The sequence below is a fragment of the Chelonus insularis genome, unplaced genomic scaffold (assembly GCF_013357705.1).
Source record: "Chelonus insularis isolate UGA/USDA-ARS -01 unplaced genomic scaffold, ASM1335770v1 contig_279_pilon, whole genome shotgun sequence".
In the NCBI taxonomy this organism is placed as follows: domain Eukaryota; kingdom Metazoa; phylum Arthropoda; class Insecta; order Hymenoptera; family Braconidae; genus Chelonus; species Chelonus insularis.
This window is the reverse complement of record NW_023276463.1, coordinates 245178-271003: the sequence shown is the minus strand read 5'-3', so window position 1 is coordinate 271003 and position 25826 is coordinate 245178. Positions and strand designations below refer to the sequence as shown.

The 25826-nt window shown below is 27.9% G+C and overlaps 1 long non-coding RNA gene across 1 annotated transcript in view; it reads right to left on the bottom strand.

Annotated features, from left to right (window-relative positions):
- LOC118065246 (uncharacterized) overlaps positions 1-12626 on the bottom strand; it is a 142789-nt gene extending 130163 nt beyond the window's left edge. Inside the window, exon 1 of the long non-coding RNA XR_004690147.1 lies at positions 12389-12626. This is a non-coding gene — a long non-coding RNA (uncharacterized lncRNA). The remainder of the gene's footprint in view (positions 1-12388) is intronic.
- Positions 12627-25826: the final 13200 nt, after the last annotated feature.

The following is a 25826-nucleotide window of genomic DNA, read 5'->3' as shown; positions in this document are numbered from 1 at the left end:
TTGAGATTACATTCAAATTGCATCTCTACACACTTATACGAGTTTATTCACACAAGTATATTGTATCGTGGCTTAGAGATGAGGTTAGGACTTCTGATGCTCGAGTTAACTTGGCTCGAGTACAACGAGAGACTTTACTGACTTTCTAACCAACGAAAGGAACCGTACAACTGCCTAATTTTCGGGTAAACCACCCTTGCACCTTACCACAATATTTACTTCAATTAAAATAACTTTAACAAGGCAAAACTTATCATTATCTTATCTAATCAGTTTGTGAACAAAGTCTCTGTGCTGATAATTAACTATAAATATTATGAATCGCCTGTAAAGCATGAAGAAAAATTTCATTATTGTTATTAAAGAGGTAATTTACACTTAATAGACTCTAGAGATCAGTCTATGATTTTTAACATTTTTATTAAACTTGAGATAAAGAGAAAGGTGTCATCTGAGTTTAATATTTTTACATTATCTCTAGAGAGAACATCTTTATTACATTCCTTTTTAAAAATACTTTTCATGCTAACAGGAGTAATTTTTTTAAATGGAGTATTTATTTATGATTGGAGTTCTACCTTTTATTTAGGGTAACTCCGGGATAGATGGCCATGTGAGGGAAAGATGGCCAATCGAAATAATTTATAGAAATGTTGATTAGGTATCGCGACGTTTTGATTTTTTTTCGCTAAAATATTGTGAATTAAAAAACTAAAATCTTAGTCTTAGCTTTGATCCCACGCACAATGTAAATAATTCTTTATAATTTTAAAAAATAAAAATTTAGTTTCATTTTTAAAGAATTGTTAATCATGTTACAAAAAAAATTTTCTCTTATTTATTTGTTACTATCTAGGTTATCTTATCTGAAAGAGAATTAGTTCATCAATTTTGAAAATTAATTTAGAGTTAAAAACAAAACAAAAAAAATGGATAAATGAAATAAAAGTGTTTTCATGATTGGTAACAAAATACTAGGTAGAAATTACTCATTTCAGCGGAGATTTCACTGATAATAAGGTGAAAAAAAGAAAAGTTAGATTTTCTATAGAGAAGCAGAATGAAAGTGTTAGAGTTGGAAAACGAAAAAGACGACTATTTTGTAAGTGTGTGTAAGTACAAAGAGATGGTGACGGTCTTTACTGGACAGCAGAAAAATTATAACTTGAGTTTTCTACGTCGACGACTGATATACAGCAGCAGGTATTCTTCTCAACCTTCAGTTCACCCCTCTTTTTACTTTCTTCCTAACTCCCTTCAGCTGGAGCCACGTGCTACTCGTGACGCGAAATTCATTCTCGACTTGAAAAATAAGAAAAGAAATAAAAAAAACAGGTGGAAGGAAACGAGAAGTCAAGCGTTGCAACCCTTGGGATTAATCTTGTAGAAAAAAAATAGATAAAGTAAATGACAGATTCTTCTGTTAATTTGTCTAATTTTTAATTAAAATTACAGTGAAAAATCGCAAACAAAGGGTTTCATTTCTGTTGATAACTTGTAATGTTTTAAAATTAAGATTATTGAATTTTTTGATGATCTGCCCGACTAAAAATTTAAGTTCGTTTTTTATAAGGTCATAATAGGATAATTAAAATTAATTAGTCATTAAAAAATAAATTTCCGTCACAATTTTAACATTAATATATGTAAAAAAAAAATTTTGTTTGTATATACAATTTTCCTTTTTTTAATTACTTATCAATGTTAACATAATTTATCATAATTGGAAGTAATTTTATATTCGCTAAAATTAAAAAAAAAAAATAGATACTATTAATATTTCATACTAACCAATTTAGTATATTTCTGTCAACTGTAGCTCAATTTTCATCCTCCACAGTCTATTTTCGTTCGATTTAATCTTTTCCTGACCTTTTCACTTCATTTACTTTCTTAAAGCCTCATTAAAATAATTATTTCATATTACTCAAATGATAGGACATGAATAGACTCTGGATGAAGAAATATTTTTTCGTATAAATCATTTTTAGTTTAAAAATTAATTAAAAATTTTTTTCTACTTCATAACTTTCATTCATAATATTTAATATAGCTAATAATAATATATGGCATTATTTTTTGCAAACAAAAAGAGGATAATAAATAATTAAAATTATTATTATAATGAAAAAGATCAACAACACTGAATATTTTAATTCCACTATGACGATTTCAAAAATACTTCAAAGCGTTAAAAAATAAGCTAGAGCCATTTATAGTTGATTCAAGGTATATTACATTAAATGCTTTATTCAAAAATATTTTTTAAAATGAACGGATTCACAGTTTTTAAAACAAAAGGAGTGAAAATAATGTCGAGCAGGAGAATAATAAAAAATTCTTTCTGATTTATGGGATGATAATGAAATTAGTGGTTAAAAAATCTAAACAAATGGTGAAAATACTAAATCTAGTTAACTATATATATTTACTTTACTTTTCAGAATGTAGAACAGTTGGAAGAGCAGGAGGCGATGCGCTAATTGCGACAGGAAAATTAAGCGGACTGAGGGGATTAATTGCGGTAGAATCCCAGTGGGATGTAAATAGAGAAAGCCAAGATAAGTATAATAACGATCAGTCGTCTGCAGTAAAGGAGACTTTAGTAACAAATAAAAAAAATAAAAAAATAAAAAAAACATCATTGATGGAACTCGATTAAAAATAGTCAGACTTGTGCGAATGATTGCATATCATACAGGGCTTTTTCGCAAACGATTCTCAGCAGAGATTGGATTTCAAAGGCTCCTAAAAATTCTCCCATGGGATCATTGACCTAACTGAGCTTGCATACACGACATAGAAAGAGACTATGAGAGTATGAAAGAGAAGTGATACGTTCCATATCGATACTCGACTTGCAACGAGGGCCATTCTATTCACTGGCAATATCGACGTCGTACGACATCGCCATCACACTCGATCCAATGACCAGTTTAAACCCACTCTTGCTCTCTTGCTTTCCACTCAAAACCACCCATCGAAATTGCTTAAATTTCTATAGTCTTTGTATCTCTCGAATATTCCAATATAACTTTGAATATCCATATATTCTAGCTACACCACAGATACTTCATTATTATTGTCGTTTACTTCTCTTACTAATGTTGATAAATACACTAGCTGTTTTCTATTATCTATTTTTCATTTTATTTAGAGAAAAATATTATGGCAGTTTAGCATCCACATATTGGTAGCCAAAATAGTTAAGATTTTTTTTATTTTTTGAAATCTATTAAGCAAAAAATAATTTAGGCTCGAATGAGACCTTTATTGGGCCTAATAAAATCTCTTTTTTTCTTAACTTATAGAAATATGATCTTTCAGATCAATTAAGAAGAATGGTTGTCAACTGTGAGCCTGTCAATACAAAACTACCTTAATTATTGGATTGTTTATAAGTTAATTATTAGTTAGAAATTATTATGAATTAATAAGAACTAAGATTTAAGCAAGTAAACAACTTATTCTACCTTAGGTAATAATTATAGAATATTGGAAAATCTGGATGCAAAGTAATTTATCAACTTTTAATTAGCTGTATTGATTGTTTTCAATTAATTGAATTAACGTTTTAATTTATTTCGTGACATGTTTAATGATTTTTAATAATACATGACTTTTGTTTTTATATAAAACATTAATTTATCATTAAAATTTAATAATAATTTTAATCACTATTGTTTATTAAATACATGATTATTTATTTATTTCAATATTAAAGGACTTTTTTTATACATTCAGACTAATAAAGTTATTTCTTACAAATTGAGTATTCAAGTTAGATTAAGTTTTTTAAATAATTGATAAAAAATTCAACGAATTAAATAAGTAGAGTTTACCAATTAGTTTATAATTTTTTTTTTTTACAATTATACGTATGAATATTTTTCATCAAGATTGGTTCTTGATTTCCCTAGCCATTCCCGGTATCATAAAAATTTTTTCCGATTCAAAAAATAAACAACTCATACATATGATGTTCAGAACATTTCCAGCCATATATCATTTCGAAATTAATAATAAAAAAAGAACAAATACAATTCTAGAAATGATAATTTTCCATTTCTGCTTCAAGTCAGTAAACCATTTAATTAATAATTATTTTCTCTTCGAAAATGAAAAAAGAAAAAAAAAACATTTCAATCTTAAAAAATCGGTCTCGGCGCACTTTGTGCCCTAACGATGCACTTCCAATTTATTAAAATTCATAATTTTATCATCTTTTGGTTTTTAAAAAAAAATGTCTAGACCGAATTATAGATACATATATTTTTAAATCTTCTAATATCAATTTTCATGTCTCAAAACATAAAGAAATGATAAAATTACGAATTTTAAAAATTATCCAGAGGGTTATGACATAATAATTGAAAAAAAGGTGATTTGTTGGAAATATTTGTAAACAAGTAAATAAGAGTTGTCTGACATCTGGTCAGTCATTGAAGCAAACACGTGAGCCGCACCATAAAGACACTAAATATTACAGAGTCAAAGTGCTAGACATTAAAATCACGACGTGGTACGCATAAACCTACAGTTGCATGATGAGAAAGGAGGTGGAATGAGGAAGGAGAAGAGGTGTAGAGACGAGACGTATAGAGTTCGTAGCGTAAACACGTGCATGAAAGGAAAGACAAACAGTGCGACAGCTGCTTCAAGACAAAGATGATAAAGAAAGAACAAGGGATGATAAAGAGAGAAACAAGGGATGCGTGTTCGAATAAGACGAAAAAAAAATGAATGTTGAAACAGCACGATGAGACTAAAAGACAAGAGAAGTCGCCGGAGGATTCATGTTCAAGATAGAAAAATGATTAATCTAGATTTAGACTCTAGATATTTTTAAATTAGAGAAATGTCTCATTGGAAAGTAATGATTTTTATTCATGAAAATTCATTAAAACAATTTTACTTTTAATTGATTATATTAAAATAATTACATTCACTCTTTATTAATAACTTTTTATCGATTCATTTATCATCTAGAATTTTTATAAAATATTTCCTGCTGATATTGTTCAATTTTGATCGTTTTAAAGTAAATCTTCAAGCTCATGTTTTCTATTTCATAAATATTGATCCGATTTCTATGGCTTGTTTATGATAGCTTAACATTGGATATGCTTAAGATAGTGTAGCAAAAATATGAAAATTACCTCAAAATAGTAAGTCTATTATTATATTAAAGATAAACATCTAAATTAATTTTTCGGTGAGTTTGAAAATTCTTTAACGACTTTTATTATCAAAAATCAATTATTGAACATCGTAGTTTATACAGTGGCATATTAATAGAAGAGATTTTTAACAGTTAGAAAAATTTTTCATCTATTAAAAAATATTTTTTAGCAATTAAAAAATTTCTTCTATTACAAACCTCTTCTATCAGTGCATAATACACTACGCAACATAAATGCTGTCCGTAACAATGCATCAAAAAAAGCTTAAATATTGGAGAATTAATTAATTAAAAAAAAATGCGTGTCAACGACTAATATTACAAGATATTAATGATTAATTATAATGTTCATACTTTTTCAAAATATAATATGTCAATTACTGTTAAAAAAAAAATTTTTTTTTGTAATTAGATTTTGGATATATCATCAACTATCATAAAATTGATTGAATTATTGTAATTAATAATCGTAATATTTGGATAATTTTGTGTACGTGGTATTATTTGAAATTCAGAAATAAATAAATAGTCTGTTGATAATTCATACTACTAAGAAAAATTATTTTAAAAAATTTAGAAAATTTTAGATTTATAATAAAACAGATTTGAAAATAAAGAACAATAGAATTTTTTTTTTCGCTCAGACTTTGACAATCCTGAGGGGCTGAAATAATGCATTAGACTGTTTGCTTTTCAAATATGTACTCCAGCGATTATTTTTTATTCACATTATGAGCTTACACATACTATCTTTTGACTTTGAGTGTTCGTAACTTTTGAATGAATTGTTATTTAACAATCATCAAGAAACTTGTACAGATGTTTGCAATTCGTTTTTTCGAACTACTAGACTGTTTACAATCTTAATATATTTAAAAGATAAAATAATATTTAAGTCTGATAGTTAACATTTTTTTTTTCAGTTAATAAAAAAAATTTTAAATATTAGTTGGGAAAAAAAGGATCTTTTTGGTAATTTAGTAATTTGATAAGTTAAAAAATAAATAGTAATAGGTTTGAAAGGATTAACAAACAAATTTACTTGTGATAAAAAAAATTTTTCTGACATCAAATCAAATATTCAAATCGTGGGAAGAGTCTGATTAAGAGTCAGGGCAGGTTCTTGTTAAGGTGTGCAAGAGAACTGACATGACACCCTCGGTAAACATTTCTGCCTGCTCAGACAGTGTACACAAAACATTGCAGTCATACTCACGCACATTTAGTGCGTGAATAAACATCTACATATTTAACAAAAAACATCAGACAAATTAGGAAAAATACTCTTTGCATTTACAGTCACGAATATATAAATCATAGTTTATTTAATGTTGGTAAAAAAAAAATCTAATCTAGCGAATGTCACAATTAAAATCATAAAAAGAAAAGGAACAATTAATACATTTAATAATTAATAAATAAAAACATGAATAATAAAATTTAGCAATAAATAAAATAGAGGAACAAAAAAGCATATGTCTAATTCACTTAACGTCTGAATATTATTTATATGTTAAATAAAAAAATAATAATAATGATAATAAAATAGTATTCAAGATTGCGAGAATGGTAAAGCTGATATCCTAATGACAAAAATAAATGTAAAAAAATGTAATGAGAATAAAAGGGAAAAATAGAACACACAAATTGACACACTAACATTTCGCGGGAACTATAATGCGGACATTAATCCATATCCATGGATCGGAATCGAAGCGAGATGGCTATTTCCGAGTGCGAGTGGGTCGAAGAGAGAGAAAGAGAGAGAGGGTGAGTGAAGTGAGTGAGAAGAAGAACGTAAGTGAGACGAAGAGGGAATGAGTCTGGCGGGAAAAATCAATAGTAGTGAGCCGGCGAACCTAACCTTCCCAACCCTCATTCCCTCTTTCTCCTCTCTTTCTCTCTCGCCCTATGTTCCTCTCTAAGCGGGGTCGAACTCACCCACACGACCGCTTTGGTGTAAGCGTCGACCGAGCCTAAACCTTCTTCAGTCACTTTTTTTGTCTTGTAGCCCATTTCTTATTCCTCATACACCTAAATTATGACCTCTTATTCCTTGTAAGTCGCTATTGGTATCAACTTTGCTATATTTTTCGCATTTTGTTGCTGTTTTGAACTTCAAGTAAGCTGTAAAGATTCGAGGAAATTCAGTAGACTGTTGATAAGAGACCCATCTAATTTGACTTTTAGCATTTTCAACACTGCAAATTTTAGTGTTTTATTTTAAAGCACTTAATGTGTTTTAAAATGACGTCGTCTATTTAATTAACATTGTAGTCAATTTTTAAACACTTCCAAGTTCATTAAAAGTGACTACAATGCTAATTAAATAGATGACGTTATTTTAGAACACTTCAAATGTTTTGAAATAAAACATTAGTAATAGCAATAAAAATTTTGATTTAAATAAAATAGACAAATATTAATCTGTACACTTTTTCTTATTCAATTACAGTTCAAAGAAGAAAAAGACTTTGAATATATCTAAAATCTTTGTTATACCAATAATCAAAATAAATTAATCAGGATGAATTTATCTTTTAATACATTCAAATGAGTAATTAAATACAAAAAGTACCATTTTTACTGAATTTAAATAAAATGAAAAATAGAATGATAAATATTATTTATCTTCAAAGAATTCAGGTATTTCGATCACTCCAAACCCAATAAAAAAATACTCAAGGTTCCTTGAAATTAAATCGATATTGTTAATAAATATATACACTAGTTGCTTTTTCCATATTGATTAATTTTTCTATTACTTGGAAAAATATGAAAAAAAAGGTTAATGCCAATTTTATAGGAGAATTTAAATCAAAATTGTTATTAATTTATTTTTTTAGCAACAGTATGATACAATTTTATTTTTGACAAAGTATTTATTACAAATGTATTTATAATAGAGAATTTTTTTGTGAACATTTGAAAAATCGTTTTTGGATGAATGTTAAAAAATCTAGTCATTGGTTTAAATGGAAAGAACAGTAAATTTTGATTTCGAATAACTTAAATTACAAACGATTAATTTATTTTTTTTTTTATTCAAACGATTTTTCTTATTTTCTTTCTTAAAAGCTTTGATTTTAATGTAGTAAAAAAAAATCTCTAGAAAAAATTAATCTGAATCGAGATACCTTAAAAAAAAATCATGAATTAAAATTAAAAAAAATTGATTTAAAATATTAAACTATTTATTAGAAAAAAGTTCATTTACAACTACAAGTAATTATCGATTTTAATTAACAATTTGATCTGATGAAAGATCGAGACAACATAAATGTGAAATAAATAGAGCAACTTGCATAAAAATTGATCAACAATGTGAATAAAATGATACAATAATTTATTTGGCATATTGTTTTCTACTTGGAATGGAAGTGAACCGGAAGTGTCTGAACAAATTTACTAGACTATTAATAAAGAATTTACGTTACTTCAAATGAAGAGTGCGAGAAATGATGATAATAAAAAATAAAAAGTAAGAGGAAAAAGATGAAATAAAAGGAGAAGAGAGAAAAATGAAAGAACGAGAGACGAGAAATATAAACACAGGTAGGATGAACGTGAATCACGCCGTGAGTACAATCAATTTTTAATTCCCCTCTTTTTCTCGTTACCTTCCACGTTCTTTTCTCTCTTCCGACAACTAGAGTGAATCACGAATGCGTGAGCTATAACTCCCACGTCGATATATAACGATGCAATTTTTTCATCTTTTTAATCATTTTTTTAGGCCATTTTTATACCTTTGTGTAGTAATAAACATTCATAGAAGTGATACATTTCAATCAACTTTGCGAGGTAAATTATTTCACTATTGACTTCTTCTTCTTTTTTTTTTGTTATTTCTATTTTATAAATATATTATGAAGGTAAATTGTAGATTAAACTGTTAAAAAATTACTGTACAACTCTCCATGAATATTATACACTGCTATTAAGAAATTATATGGTTTATTATACTCTCTACAATTATTTTACTGTTTAAGTTTGTTTTAATATTTTAAATCACTTCTAGATCTAATTAATAAATGATTCTTTGAACTACATTTACCTTATTTTATTACACCCAGAGGCTGTACGTGAAAAAAAGTCTTTTTAGTAATAATATTTAAGAGAAGATTCATTAATTTATAAAACATTTTTTATGGTGTTTATTTGATGATGAATATTTTATTTAAATGGTATCTATGAATTAAAAATGTTTATTAAATTTGTAAATTAATTATTTCAAGTTTAGTGATATAGAATTTCAGTATCATGATATTGATGAATTTAAATAAATTAAAAATATTAATTTATTATGATCAAGTTAATGGTTTCAATCGAAATTGATTTTAAATTCATTTAAAATGATTCTATGAATAGAAAATTAAGATTAATGAAGTGAATAATATTATTAATATAGGTTTACTAACGATTGTATAATTTATAACTCATAGAATTATGGTTATTTGTTAGCTAATGTTGAGGATTAACTAATTTACTCTATTAGTTAATTACCTAATTAAAAAAAATATATTACAACAATTATATCACATAAATAATTAAAATAGTTGGATGAATCGAAATCCAACTATTTTATTTCTATCAGTGTAGTTAAAATCTTTATCTTATTTAAACTTTAATTGAACAAGGAAAGGTGCACAGATTAATATTTTCCTATTTTATTCATTGTATTTTATCTTCATTGTATTTATTTTAAATAATTAAATTAATAAGTCAGACGTAACAGTTAATTTTTCATTTGTTTAGATTACTAATCCATTATTTCAACAAGTCCAAAAATCATTCCATCTCTAAAAAATCTTCTTTTGTGTTGATTAAAAAATGATTGACAAGATAAAATCGAAAGTTTAAATAAAATATTGATAAAACTGATAAACTGTATATCCAATGGTTTTAAAATTCGTGATCAATTTAAATATATGATGGAATTGATCAAACACAAATGAATATTTAGCTTTAAATATTTAATCCAATACATACTAGCTTTCATTCACTTATTGGTCAGTATCGGTCTAAAAATTGTATAAAAACATTACATGATCGAAAAATTCAATATAAAAAAAAATTCATTTCGTCAATGATGTTGGAAAAAGAATGTGTATTTGAGCAGATATAATACACACAAAAATTTAAATACAATGAGCTGTTTTAAATTTTTATCGATGCACGATTGCAGAGAGGGCTCGAAGCAGCCTGCGGCACAAATGTAAATTCTCCCGCGCCAATTAAACGTTATTCACACTATCCTCTGTTGTACCGCAATGCAGCGACAACACCATAAATGTATGAATTATCGCACATTTATCCATCGTCATCTGTTTAAAAATCTCCGTAACACTCATGAATTTAGTTTAAAAGCGCATACACACTATTGGAAAACTAGAGTCTTATGTTTACTGCTAAAATACACATGCATAGACATACCTTAATACATATATACGAAAAACAATAAAATAAAAATGCAAATTATAGTCACTCAACACGATCGGGTTATACCGCAACCCGGCGAATTAATTATACAACTTTTGATTCAACCACGTCGTCAACGAGGGGAAGTAGTAAAATCCCGAGAGAGTAAGAGAGAAAGAGCAAGACAGGAAGAGGAAAGACAGAAAGAGAAAATTTACTGTGCCGCCGCCGGAAATGCGCGCCCTCGAGAGTCCTCGTACGCGCCTCGCGATCCGATCGATTCTCTTCCTCTTGAGGTCGACGAGAATTTTACCCATCTCTCTATTATACTCTTCAGAACAGTTGGACATTTGATTTCTATTTTAAATTCGATACATGTACCATCGAAAAGAACTCCAATTATGCTTTCGAAAGAAAATTTATTTTCCTTCAATTCGATATCTCATTGATAGATTCGTTTATTATTCGAGATAGTTCATTGGATGTTTGAAATTTTCATTCAATTTAAATTGACTGAATTGTTATCAGAGTTACTAATGATAATGGATTGGAATTGATGATAATTTTAGACAACTGTTTTGAAAAAGAAAAATCAGTTTACTTTTTAGAAGTGAATGTTATTAATGTTATTAATTTTAGTGGAATAAAATTGAAAATTATTCTTTTTACTTCGAATTTAGTTGTAAATATAAAAAATTGCAAACTCACCAGTTTTTTTTTATCTCAACTCTAGCCTACTTTTTTCTTAATACTCTCGACTCTCACTAATTGTTCTACAATTTTTAATTTAGACAAATTTCACAAGAGAAAATTAAAAATAAAAAATGAATATTATTTTTTTTCTAGCCACATTGAAAGAACAGAGTCAATCAACAAATATGAGGAGCAAGAATTATTTTCATGAATTTAAATAAATGTAAAACTTATAACGACCTTGAAAACTAAAATAATAATAGAAAAGTTTAATTTAATATATATTTGTAATAAATTCGATGCTTTAAAAAATTATATCAACCATAATAAATAATGTTTCCCCAAAATTGCGATGATTCCGCAATGTTTAGCGCCATCTATGCTGTACTAGCCATGGGTCTAAAGGCTGGCCTTTACTAACCTCAAATTTTTCTCATCAATTTGTGCAATTTTTATTGATTTTCTTATTTATGTAATATTTCTGAATATTCAGAAAAGTAGTATACATATCGAAAAATAAGGATTAATAGTGTAAGTGCAATAATAATTGTAGAATCAATAATTTTTTAGTGAAAGACTCATGACAACTGCACCCGCCATGACACCTCAGAGTTGACAAAAAAATTATTTATTCTACGATTATTATTGCTCTTACACAATCAATCTTTGTTTTTTAATGTATACACCATTTTTCTGAATATTCGGAAATATCTTTTACATGAAAAAAGCCAATCAAAATTACGCAGTTTGACGAGACAAATTTGAGGTTATTTGAGGTTACTAAAGCCCAGCCTTAATGGGTTAAATTCACTTTGACCCGTCATTTCATTTGTTTAAAAAAGCAATCAATATAAACCACTTACTTATAAAATAGTCCCCAGTGTTACAAAAATAATGCCAAAAAAAGTTTAATATTAAAAACATAAAACTCAAAGATACTCTTCCTCCTTGACATTTTTTTTCTCAATAGCTTTTAACTGCTATAACTGATGGCAAAGTCTTAAGTCTCTGATAATGGAAAGGTAATTTATGTCGACGCTACGGACGGTGCATGCTTTCAAGGAGTGCATTTATAAACATACGTAGACTTACCACAAACACATGGATCCTGTATTAATGGCTCGTCTATGTCAGGTTATGTGGGCACATGTATACACCTGTTGGGAGGCACGAGACGCCGGTACTTCTTGTTGTTACTTAAGCGATAAGACGCAATCAGCATCGCTAGCGTTGATTCGTTACACGAAGTTACGCTTCATGCACACACACACGCACACTATGAGAAATACTAATAGATCTCCAGCTCGATCAGGACTAATGACCCTATACTACGTCGAATTCGTTTACTTCTGTTTACACTGTGTGCTTCTCTACCTTTGCTTCTATCCGTTTTCAAGGTCTCGAAAATTCTCGCTTATCCGATCCCCCCTTCCCCTCTCTACACTACTCACTTCGACTCTCTTCCTTTCTACTATATATCAAACATCAATCGTCGGTTTACTTTCCTTCAACGATAGATTTATATTACAGAAATCGCGTGCAGGACAAATAATGACTTTGACAAGACACTGCTGACTTTATAAAAGATGATCTAAACACATAAATTTCAGTTAAAGATATGCTACCTTTTTTTTTCAGTTTTTATTCTTGGATTATTGATGAGCATTCGCAGTACTTAAAGATATTACGAGGCTGACTTTTATGCTTGATTGTAGGAAGATAAATAGAGCAAAATTATTTTAAGTACTACGTTAAAAAGTTACATACAAACGTGGCAGTAAGTTTACAAGTTAATTATTTTATACTAAGAAAAAAATGAATTACTTTCAGTTGAATGATTTAATCTGTTGGCGGAATATTTAAATAATTATTTCTATTCTATGGGAATGATATAAATTCATGTTTGGCTAATAATTAATTGTGTAGCTTTAAAGAAACTATTTCATTGTTCACTCTCCAAAAGGTTCATAAACTTAATTAATTAATTAGTGATAATTATGCTAAATAACATTCGCATTTCGTTATAATTAGATAATAGTTGATGTTAATAACATTTCAATTATTAAAATTATAATAGTTTAATCTGTCTAACAAAAAGAATTAATTTTATAAATAAATTAGCCTTGTTGCGGACCTAATAAATTTTTCTAACTTGGATTTAATGCATTATGGGCCCGAAAAATAATTTGGATTCAAATGGGGCCTTTATTAGGCCTGATAATTTTTACTCAGATATATAGAATAACATTATTTATAAGCAATTAACATTTTTCTGTGGTAATTAAATTAATTCTTTTGAGGCAAATGATATTAAGTCGACATGAGTAGTAATCGATGAAGAATTTTTGCTGAGATACTACATATAATTTGTATATTAGGAAACTTCATGCAGAAATTGAATCCGGTATTTATCGAGTCGCCAGCCAGTAGATACTACAGATATGTGCTGAGCATATAGAACTGCACGTGCGCAGTATCCTAATTCAGCTAGCATTAGATAAATTTTGACCAGGGTCAGAGAAAAAAATTTAGAATCCCTGGGTTACTTGTTATAGTTGTAAAACGATGTGATAAAAACAAAGAGAACCAATAAATAAACTAAAGGTTGTAAATAATCGAACATAGAGGTTATAATTAAATTGCTTAATCGTTGAAAGAATATCCACATAGTGTAATTCAATTCATCATTCAATATTTATTGCCAAAAGTTAGCAATAGAAGGTATTATGGTCTCAGTGTGGTATGTATTGTTGTTGAATGAAAATAATTTCTGCTTTCTAAAAATCAATATTATGCTTCAAGTCAATTTGAGGCTATTTTCATAATCCTAGTTTATAAATATTCATCTTACACTAATTGGATGATATATTTTTTAATGAAAAGTCAATACCATTTTTGTTGCCATAAGATATTTATTGGTTGTTCTACGTTAATGTCGTTAGAATTTTAGCAGCAATAAAGGTTGATCCATTTTCAGCCAAATGTTGGATCAAGATTGGCTACATTGGTCCAACATTGGACCTGGAATAGGTTAGTATTGTGCCAATATTTATTTTTGTTAAAGAGACTTATTTAATAAATGCTTTGATAATAAATAATAATACAATTTTGATCCAAATGCTGACTATTCTAGGAACAGTTTCAATTATTTTATTAGAAAAATCACTTAAATTGTACTACAACTGTATTCAGCTGCCAACCTGACTTGGTAAGCATCAATATAAAATAAACACAATTTTAACTGATCCAACCAATTATTTTATTAAGATTAGTAAATAATTAAATCTGTAGGAATGGTAATTAAGGATGATACAAGCAAGAATCAATGACCTGTAAAAAAATCGAGCTTCTATTTATTAAATTAGAAATCTAAGAAAATTAATTTCTTGCTTTATAGGGCCATAGATTTTCCTGATTACATTATCAAAGATGTCCCAGTGGCAATCGATTAGCAATGATAGCCCATTCCCATTCAAACTATTGTTGTGGATCGCCCAAGGGTACTATCTCGTGCGAATCCTTACTATCTCTTACTCTCTCCTTGCTCTTCCTAATTCTATAGGAAACCGCAGGACAATATAATATAGTGCACGAGAAATCAATTTCAATACTAGGCTCAATAATCACAAATGGTAATGTATATATCTATATATTTGATGTTGATTTTTCAATTATGCGTTTGTGGTGTCGTAAATTATTATAAGTAAGAGGTTGTTGCATGATTATTTCAAATAATAAATTAATTGTTCTTTCATTTAAAAATAAAAAATAATGGGATAACATCCATAGGGTTGTTTTTAAATTAACAAAATAATTTAGAAGACAGTTGGAAATTTTATTTAATAATAAATCTAGAGCTGCTGTTGATATTTAATACAGTATAATAATTTTTATTCCAAACTGTATTCATTTTAATTTTACAAATATTATCACTATTAATTATTCATAATAACTTTTTATAAGAATTTAATACGTCTTTAAGATTTAATTGATTGAAGTCAAATGTCACTCAAAGAGCATTTTTAGCTGTTCTTACCAGGTACCAGCATCCCTTCTCTTACCTTTTTTGATTGAATAATTAATTTTTATTGGTTAAAATAAAAGCGATATTTATTTCTTTTACTTTTCTTTTCGTTTTTAATTAAATATTTATGCGAAAAAGATACTATTTTCTTAATACATACTAAATTTCGTCTGAAGCATCATTCAACACAATATTGATTAATAAAATATAATAAAAAAATATTTATCTAAATAAATTCAATAAATAATAATAAATTATTAAATTCATTTTTAAATTTTTTACTTCAAATAAAGAACACATGGACGCATAACACATTTATATTTATGCAGTATTATAATCAATGTTTCTATTATTGTTGTTACTGTCACCATCATTCATTACTGCTAATAATTTCAGGTCTAAATAAATGTAAATTAATTCGGTATCGAAATGAAAATTAAATATTGAAAACAGCATTTTTAATTGATTCGTTGATTGAATTGCTGTGGATTCACTGAAATGTACTTGGTTGATTATTAAATTAAAATAATCAATGTATTTTTAATTATACAAGAATTACTGTTATATCTTATTTATATGTACATACATTAATAGAGAAAAAATTGTAATATTTATCTAGATATCTAAATAAATCAATAGATAATTTCTACGATAAATTCATGATGTAGGCTGCTATTAAACTTGGCTTCATTTGTAAACAAACTAGTACAACTTTTTATCACGATATAAAATAATCCTTTAATAAAAAATATTTATTCTACTTTCTCGCCAATACTCAACAATTTTTTTCACGATGAAATAAAGTAACATTTTTAATTCATTTTCAAATTCTCGTTGCTATTTCATCTATACATCCATTGATTTATTCTGTTTGAAAGATAATATGGTGAAAATAAACTCTTTAAACTGTTCAAAAACTTAATTAATATTTATTATTAATTTCCCATTAGGAAGTAATTGTAATAAAATTAATGTTCGAAATTTGTTATTTTGTCATTTCATTACGTATTGAGACGTTTAAAAACATTTTATAAGGTTCAAAAATTCACGTACGTACGTACGGACAAGTGTACGTACATGTTTCAGGTTTTGTATTGTTGGCGTTGAAAATAATCTAAAGTGCTTTTTTATGTCAAGTGTACTTTGTTTTTTCAGTAAAAATTTTTGGTATTAATTAATAAACCTTATAAATTAAACAGTACATCAAAAAAAGTTCATACAATAACAGAATAATTTTTAATATTCACTGAATAATAGAAAAATAATTATAATTAACAATTATTCTTATTATCACTTGCTTTTTACGATTAAGTTAAATGAAAACAATTGATTCACATAATTAAACGAAAGTGTTTAATTTTTAATTCCCTCTTTAACATTAATCTATGTTGAAATTTACTTTCATTTATTATTTTCAACTTTAGAGAAGCATAGAGACAATTATTCACGTCGTGAAATATGAAAAATTATTTTATTGAATAGATGACACATCTTAGAGAAAACTCGAGGCAAATATTCACCTCGTATAATGTAGGATATACTCTAAGATGAATCTCTAAGAGCGAAAGGAAAGTTTGTTTACTATAGAAAGATATTGCTGGTCCCTGAAGAGATCTAGCATTACCCTCCCAATATATTGACAACGTGAATGACAGCATCCAACGTTATCGTCAGCTTAAGTTCATCGTCTAGTCATGACGTTCCTTTTCTACTGGCGCGTAGTGAGTAAATGTGTATATTCGTCGACCCCAAGAATCAATATAAGCATTGAAAATTCAGTGGTGCGTGAATATATGTACGTAAAGTCTTTTTGCGACTCTTTTAAATTTCAGTATATCCTTCTTTTGATGAGTAATATTGAATTTCTCATTCATACAAAGTAAAAAAAATGTTTATTTACCTACTAATAGATGGAATCTAGTAATAAAAACCAGGTTTATATTCAATGTTGTAATTATTAAAATATTCAAACTTTAATTTCGTAATCCCAGATGATAATTGTCTAGAGCCATGTGAAGTCATTGACAACCATAATAAATTAATATTAACCTCAATTTTTAATAATATTAATCATCTAATAAGTAGACTATATTTCAAGTGTCTTCTTTGCTCAACTTATTTTCCAGTCTTTATATTATAAAAAAAACGGCCAAACCGAATTTGTTCAAACTTATTTTCAAATCTTCATTGCATTACCTTTCGTATGAAATTAGTCTGGAGTCGATATCTTCAATGGTGCTCGAGATATAGAGAACGGAAAAAACCGGACATACGTACGTTCATTTATACATACGTATATATATATTTTTAGACTCTCTAACATGATTTCGAATGTCTCAAAAACATAAAGATACGCTAAAATTACGAATTTACGACAATAATTTCCTAATGAGAAGTTACTAATTTCAAAAAATTGCAACATAGTTATTGGAGAATATTATCACTCCAATCAATTATTCATTTGAAAAAAAAAACGTAGACAAAAAAGTGAATCAATTGTCAGAGAACAAAGAAAGGAGAAAAAAAGTTGAATAAGCAAAGTAAATGAAAAAACATTGTGGGAGAATAGTAATGATGAGCAATGTAATTGCAAGAGTTGAAGAATTACAATAATAAAACCTTATTAAGAATGTGGCTGGCACAATAGAGACTATCCTATTATATTGATTGACTTCGACATTATGTAATGTCATTAACGCATCGGTTACACATGCGCCCGGACCTACCGCCGTTGTGGTATTTCCGATGCATCGGTCCCCATCCTCCAATGCTCCAATACAACACAGTTATATGTATTCTATGTGTAAATACATGAGTCAAGAGAAACGATGTAATGTAGATATGCAAGATGATGCGTCGAACCTACATAACTCAGCACATATGCACCACATGATCTTCATATGTGTTCGAAATTACGACACGCGGTTACGACTGCGATAATGCATTTTATGAGGACGTACAATCCATGTTAAAGACGACTGCCAACACTTCGTCCTTAAGATTAAATATTTATTTCATTCTGTATATAATTTCATGACTGTTTCTGACGTTTATTCGTGTTTTACTTCATTGCTTGAGTGATTCTATGCTACATTGTTGGGAAATTTATTGTTTACTAAATAATAAATACTGTTGGGTAATAACATTTTTACTAAATAAATTAGTTTTTCATTATAGTCATTGGATTTAGGTTTGTCTAGAGGTCCCAATTAATAGTTTAGAGACTGAAGTAATAAAGATAACCATACATTATTTTTATTTTAATAGATAGTTTTGCGGAGAATAAGAAAAGAAGCTAATTATAAATCTAAATAAGTATTGTAATGATATAATTATGGTTCAACTTATCAATGTTGTAGGTGGAATTATTGATATTCATTACTTTTAAAATGTAATAACGATTAGAGAATGAGCTTTTCGAAGAAACATTTAAGATTAATCACACAGTTTTATGAGATAAATATTCTGTTTAATGTAATAAAGAACGACGATATTTTACGATAAGGTGTATGTCATGTCCATAAATAATCACTTCCTGTTATTCACTACTTTTGTCATCGAAAAAACGCTCGTTTTCATTCCTCAATTTACTTAATTTATGGGTTAATTATTAATAACGTCATTTATTTATTTTTTTAAAAAATTAATATCATCATGTATGGTAGATTGTATTGAATAAATAATCGCTTAATGCAATCAACAATTATAGTTCAAATTACTATTTTTAACATGTCATCAAGAAGTAATTGTTTTGAAATTCGTAATTTTAATGTTTTAAGACATTTAGAAGCATATAAGAAGATAGAAAATTAACTTACGTACGTACATTTAAACGTACGTTTTTGAAAGGAGTTTCAACAAATTCGGTCTGGCCATTTTTTGTTTATAAAAATTGTCATATAAACAAAACAAACAAAAGATGACTAAATTATAGATTTGAATAAATCAGAAGTTCATGGTGAATGAAATATTTAATTTAACAAAAATATTTTTTTTTCATTTTAACGAAATTATTTTTAAATTGATTATCTTTTTTACGAGCGAAAAAAATTAATTACCTGAAAATCATTTGTTTTTTTCTCCAACAATTAAAATCCCCTAACATCGATTTCTCTAGATGAATCAATTACGATAAAACGTTAATCTACTCGTTCTACTTCCACTGAACTGAGCTATTTAATAAAGAATGCAAATAAGAAACCTAAAAAGCGGCTGAGAAAGAAGAAAATAATTGTTCGCAACATGAAATGAACAAAGATAGAAAATTAGGTACAAAACAGATGCATTTGAAGTCTTAGCAAGAAGGAGGATTCACTCGAGAATTTCGCTCGACCATAAAATTCATCGCCTAAGCGATTCCGTGGCTCGTTTAAGTTGTGCAACGCGTTATGTGCGTATGCTAGCAACAACATTGGGCTTTTAAACCACCGTGCACCGTAAACTTACCACCGACAGCGTCGGCGGCGGGCCGCCAGTTATTTTCGGTCGCTTTTACGAACTGCAAAGATAAAATTTATGAAGATGCGCGCGTGTAAGCGTCGAGTTAGAGAAGAAAAAAGACAAGAGAATGCTGGGGAATAAGAGAACAGTGTTTAAAGACAAAGATAAAAGGCTCGAGAGAGCCGAGGATTCATGAAGAAGAACAAGAATTAGTGAGAAGAAGGAAGAGAAAAATAAAAGAGAACAAAAAAATGTATATATGGAAACAAAAATACTGGAATATTTTTTTTTCTTGTCTTTCGTTCATTGTTGATCTCTTTCATTTCTTCAATGTCTTCTCTCTTTTGCTCTTTTCCCTTCCCTCTTCTCTTCCCTCAACGGCTCGCCAGGCGAACTAAGTAGATTACTCAACAAGTGGTGGCTGAATCCTGGCCGGTCGTCGACCAACAAACGTCGAACATCCCCCTGAAAATTCCACAAAAACCTCCGTGTAATTTTCAAGCCTCAAACCAACTTAAAACATCCTTTTTATCACCTTCATACTCTCCCTGATTCCTTAAACAATTGTTTCTCAGAGTTACATTTAATCAATTTAATCTCAAGTTTTGCCAGGTACGAAGATAACTCCTTTAATTGATTTATTATTTTTTTTTTTTATTTTATCAACTTTTATGCTGAATGTAATTTAATTTAAATTGTATTAAAACATAATATTAACTCGACATGTACTCAATAAGTTACAATAACTGATAATAAATTTTTAATTTAATTATGTTTGTACAGCTACCATTGTTATTAAATTCTTCAAATCACTGTATTAATTGATTACATTTATGGCATCATGAATTCAATGGAAGCATTAATCATCAAAAAAATAAATTACGATGGAAAATTTAATTTAGGTATTTCGAATGAAATTAATTCTTTACTAAATTAGAATTAATAATTATTTATTAATTAATTTATGTAAATGGGTCCAGCAGTATAAGTCAATGCTAGAATCACACAAGCCCAAAGGCAATAAGATTGTTTACAAAAAAAAAAAAGAAATCATTTTAAAAAAAAGAATGATAGGTATTAAGATGACAATAGGCATAAGATTTAATAAAAAAAAATAATGATAAACAATTGAGGCTGTAAAGTAATACCAGGTTTTACTACGTGCATAGGATTGAGTAGGCAATCGTATTTGAATAAAAAAAAAAATGTGAAATAAATCGGAAAAGAATTAGGAAGTAATTAAAACGTTTATTAAGTCAATTGGAAAATTTTAATGACAGAAAAAATGTCCAGTCAGTTCAAGTTTCAGTCAGAAACTGAACATAAACAAATCCATCAAGCATTGTTAATAACAAATTCAGCATATATTTATCCTCTAATAATAATAATAGAAGAAACATAAAACACAAAAAATATTAATTTTATACTAAAGGACCTTGGATCATTTTTGAATAAATTCAAAAGCGATAGAAATACCTTACTGTGGCCTTATTTTTGTCTTAATAAACAATTCTTCAGTTTTCTTTTTTATTAAAATTTTTTTTGAATAAATTTCCTCTTAAAAAACAAGCTCCCGAGCCTATTTATAGATCAAGTACTATTGTTGACATAGTTTTAAAAAAAAAATCTTACCTCTTACACACAAAAACTATCACTGAATACTTTATTTATTAATAATCTTCTAAAAAATATAATTGCATTAAATAATGATAATAAATGGATAAGAAAAATCGAACAAAATGATTTCAATGTGATTCCTAAGCAGATAAAAGCACCAAACTTCCGTTTTGTCACTGTCATTCCTTCCTAGCATCTCGATCTATTGTTACTTAGAGTACATCTAGTAAATTCAATCCCACACGAGTTGAATACTATGGAAAGTGCAATGCAACCTCTAATGTCATAGTACAAACTATAGTTTCCACTCGGGCTTACAATCACGTGAGACTCATTGCAACAATGAACTCAAGCTATATCATACAGCACACATGAATATGCCAAGGAAATGGAACGCCCAAGGGGTTCGTCTATCGATACACACTAATACATCCAGATAATAGAATCCAACTCGACTGCAGCTAATTCTACTATTATAATTTCATATGGTGTACTGTATCAATCAACTCAAGCATTTGTGTTTTCAGTAACTCGTTCAAATTAATCTGCATACCAATGCTATTTATTTCATCAACTTCATCATCATCAACCTCCATATCAGACTCACTTGATCGATACCATTTGATTATATTCACTTTTTCTTCAATTCTTTCATTTCATTCGATGAATAGAAGTACATTGTAATTCAATGACTTGACAAAATGAAGTTAATTCATTTTTGGAAGAATTATTCATAAAAAAATTATTCCCATTTTATTAGAGCAATTACTCTGATGGAATTTTTTGATATCTAGTTTTAACTTTGTGAAATGTAATAGAATAAAGTGATTAAAATTTGTCAACTTTATTTTTATAAATATAAAATACCTCAGATCAATATATTAAAACACCAATTTAGTACAATGCTGATGCAATCAAAAATAGGGTTAATAAAAATATAAATAGACTAATTTTAATCTTTGACTAAAATTAGGCTGATAGCACTGAAAATATCAGTGTTCAGAAAGTAAACACTTAAAGTGTTTATTATATTAAATACTATTAATTTAATTGATTTTTTTTTGTTTAGAAGTTTTAAAAAATGAAAAATTTTAGTTATAATGTTGAATTTTAAATCGAACAGTAGTACTGCAAAAAAAATAATATATTATGTTGATGAAAAATGTTATTAATGGAATATGAGAATTGATAATTAAATAAATTTTTTGAACCGCAGAGAAGCTAAATTTTTTGTTAATTGATGAGAGTAAGTTAATTCAACTCGGTTACAAGCCGCTAATCCTGATCTCCCCTAGTGGTCAGAATGAATATTGAGTTATAATGTTTCCATTGAGGAGCAATTGGAAGCATTTTAATTGCGTTATTTAAAGAGGCATAAAGTAGTATTTTCATTTCAACTAAAATAAGTGTAACGATAAGCCGGATTGAATAATATTGATTATTCAAAGCCACTAAACATTACAATAAAAATCACAGATATTAAGCATTTTAAAATGGCCAATAATTAAAGTTGTTTTTTTTTATTTTAAATATTATTTATTCCCTTTATAATCAATAATCGTGAGTAAGCTTGAATAGATGATTGATAATTCATTTTTTTGTAATTAAATATATTTGATAAAAAAAATAGATGATTGATTTTGACTGTTTTAAATATCGTCTCTAAATATTACTAATTTAATTACTCAAATTAACATGAAAAATTATCAATATTTTACAAATATTTGGTAATGAATATGTGACGAAAAAATATTAAATTAAAAAAAAAGTGACCATGGTTGATTTATTTTATCAATACCATTAATACTAGACACTGAAGAAAAAAAATTTAACTGTGTAATGGAATATTTTTTGGAATTGACATGATAACAATTAAAGGCAATAAATAATTCATCTTTAATCCATGCATAATGATTGAAGTTGAAAAGGGTTTGCTAAATAAACAGTTTAATATCACAGATAAGGGTAAGAAAATATTGTTCTAATTGAATTCATTAGCTTTAATTTGAAATAAAAAAAAATAGATTTGACTTCTATGTTAAAGACATACAATTATTCAATGATTGCGTGACTGAAGGTAGCGATATTTTAACAGATATTTCCACGTGTAGTATTTAATAAATACATTGTTGTACAAATGGTCTGACAAGAAAAATGACGATGACGATGTAAGTAAGTAAGTGAGAAAGAAAAATCTCAACGATCACAACGACATAGCAACGAGTTGCGTTGTTTACGGAAGTGACGTATATACATCGATTTGTTCTCTAGCTTGAGGTGACAAGGGTGAAGAAGAAGAAGCCCGTGGTGGTGGTGATGGTGTGTTGGTAAGTAGTTGTAAGAGAGTCGTAGTAGTAGTAATGGTGCTGTAGAAAGTTAGATCCCGTCTTTAGTGCTCACTTTACTTGAAGCAGGTGGATATAAAGTGAATGAGTGAATTACATCAGCAGTTTCGTTTGTTTGTTCACTGTATCACAATAATGAATATTCATTTAAACTGTATCTGATACTTAACCTTTAATTAATGATGATTGTACTTTTATGCACTTTTTTCGACTTCTTGTAATGTATTTTCTTCAAGTATTCACTGCTTCTAATAAATTCTCTCTAGAACCAATAGCTTTTTTCATGTTTCTAAGTAATTGAGTAATTAAAGTTCATGAATTTATTAAAGTCATGAATGGAAAGTAGAAATATCAATAAAAGTTGGTTAAGCTATTGGAGATGGAGGTTTTTAATCAGCAATCAGTTAATTATTACTTTGAAGAATTAATCTCATTCAACATCAACATAGACCTTAGATTTGAAAAACTCGACTGGTTGATAAGCAGGCATTCAAAGCTATCATTAGAAAACAAACTCCTGATTTACAAAGTTATCATCAAGCCAATATGAGGGTATGGCATCCAGCTTTGGGGCTCAGCATGCATCAGCTCAATCCAAGTAATACAACGATTTCAATTCAAAGCTCTTAGAGTCTTGGTAAATGCTCCCTGGTTCGTTGCAAGTGAAAATATTTCACAAGGACCTTGGAATGAGCACTGTCAGAGAAGAAATAGCACTGTTCAGCACGAGATGTATCGACAGGCTCAGCTATCATCTCAACAGGCTGGCCTCAACAATCCTGGATAGGAGTAACGAACACACACAGACTCGAAAAGAAGTTCAAGCCACTAGACCTACCATCAAGATTTACAGAGTGAAGACCGAAAAAAATTTTTAGTACTCAAAAATATTATAAGACCTCCTGATGTACGTAAATAAATCATTACAATTACTCAATATTGAATTAAAATGGATTGTAATTACAAAAAAATTTGTGTAATTAAGTCTGGATATATTGTTATAGGTTGATTATTTCTTCTATTCAAAATTTAAATTTAAATATTTCTATTTTGTGAAGTTTAAGGCCCTCTAAGTTAAAAAAAAATTTGAAATGGCGTTGGAATTGTAGATAACAAAAAAAAGATTTTAAAAATAGATTGAAGTTACGTCAAAATTGAATTAAAAAGTAAACTTTTAGATATAATTGAAAATATTGGATACAATTTTCACACTCGATAGGATCCTATACGAAAAAAAATCTATTTATAGATTTTATTAGATTTTTTTTTAATCCTAATTTTATATTATTGGGAAATTTATAATAAACCGTGTAGGAGTCTATTTATAAAATTAATGATCGATTTTTTGTCCACTGGGGATTCTAAATAAACTCTGACATTTTACTATCATAGAAGCTCTATAGAAATTTGGTCTACTAAGAACTCTAAAAATTAGAAAAGAATTCTTCAAGTATTTTTTAATAAAATTAATTAAAAAACATTGACATTAATTCAAAAAATCCTTCTTTGAGCATAAATTTCTCATCATTTAATATTTTTTCTATCTTTATAATTCTTGGGTAATTTAAATTATTAAAAGCTAATTAAAATTTCTAAACCACCTACATAGATTGGATTCTGTACATCAAAAATGCTCGGACACTCATGTGTCTTCATCACATTTATTTATTTCAATTGTATTATTTTTATCTTATCATTTTTTATACCTCCATTCTCACTATCTAGTATTTTTATTTGTAACCCATTCCATTTATTTTTTTTATTCGAGTTTTCTTCGATGTTTATGTAACTGTACTCTTGCTCATAAGTTGCAAGAAACTATCATGTTACATGTTAGGAAGATCATATTATTTTTCGACACCACAATAAAATGTACAGAGTGGCTTACAATAAAAAATTCATAAAGATAAGAATGAAAAAAAAAATGGCAACATTTAAAAGATGTACATTAAACAAATGAATAAGTATGTAAATGTTTGCAAAATATATAATGTATGTTTCATTATGTAAAATAAAACTTGATCTGATAAAACACAATAATTTTTTTCTATGTAAATTCAACATAAGACTTGGATAATTTTTTTCTTTTAATCACAACAGTAAT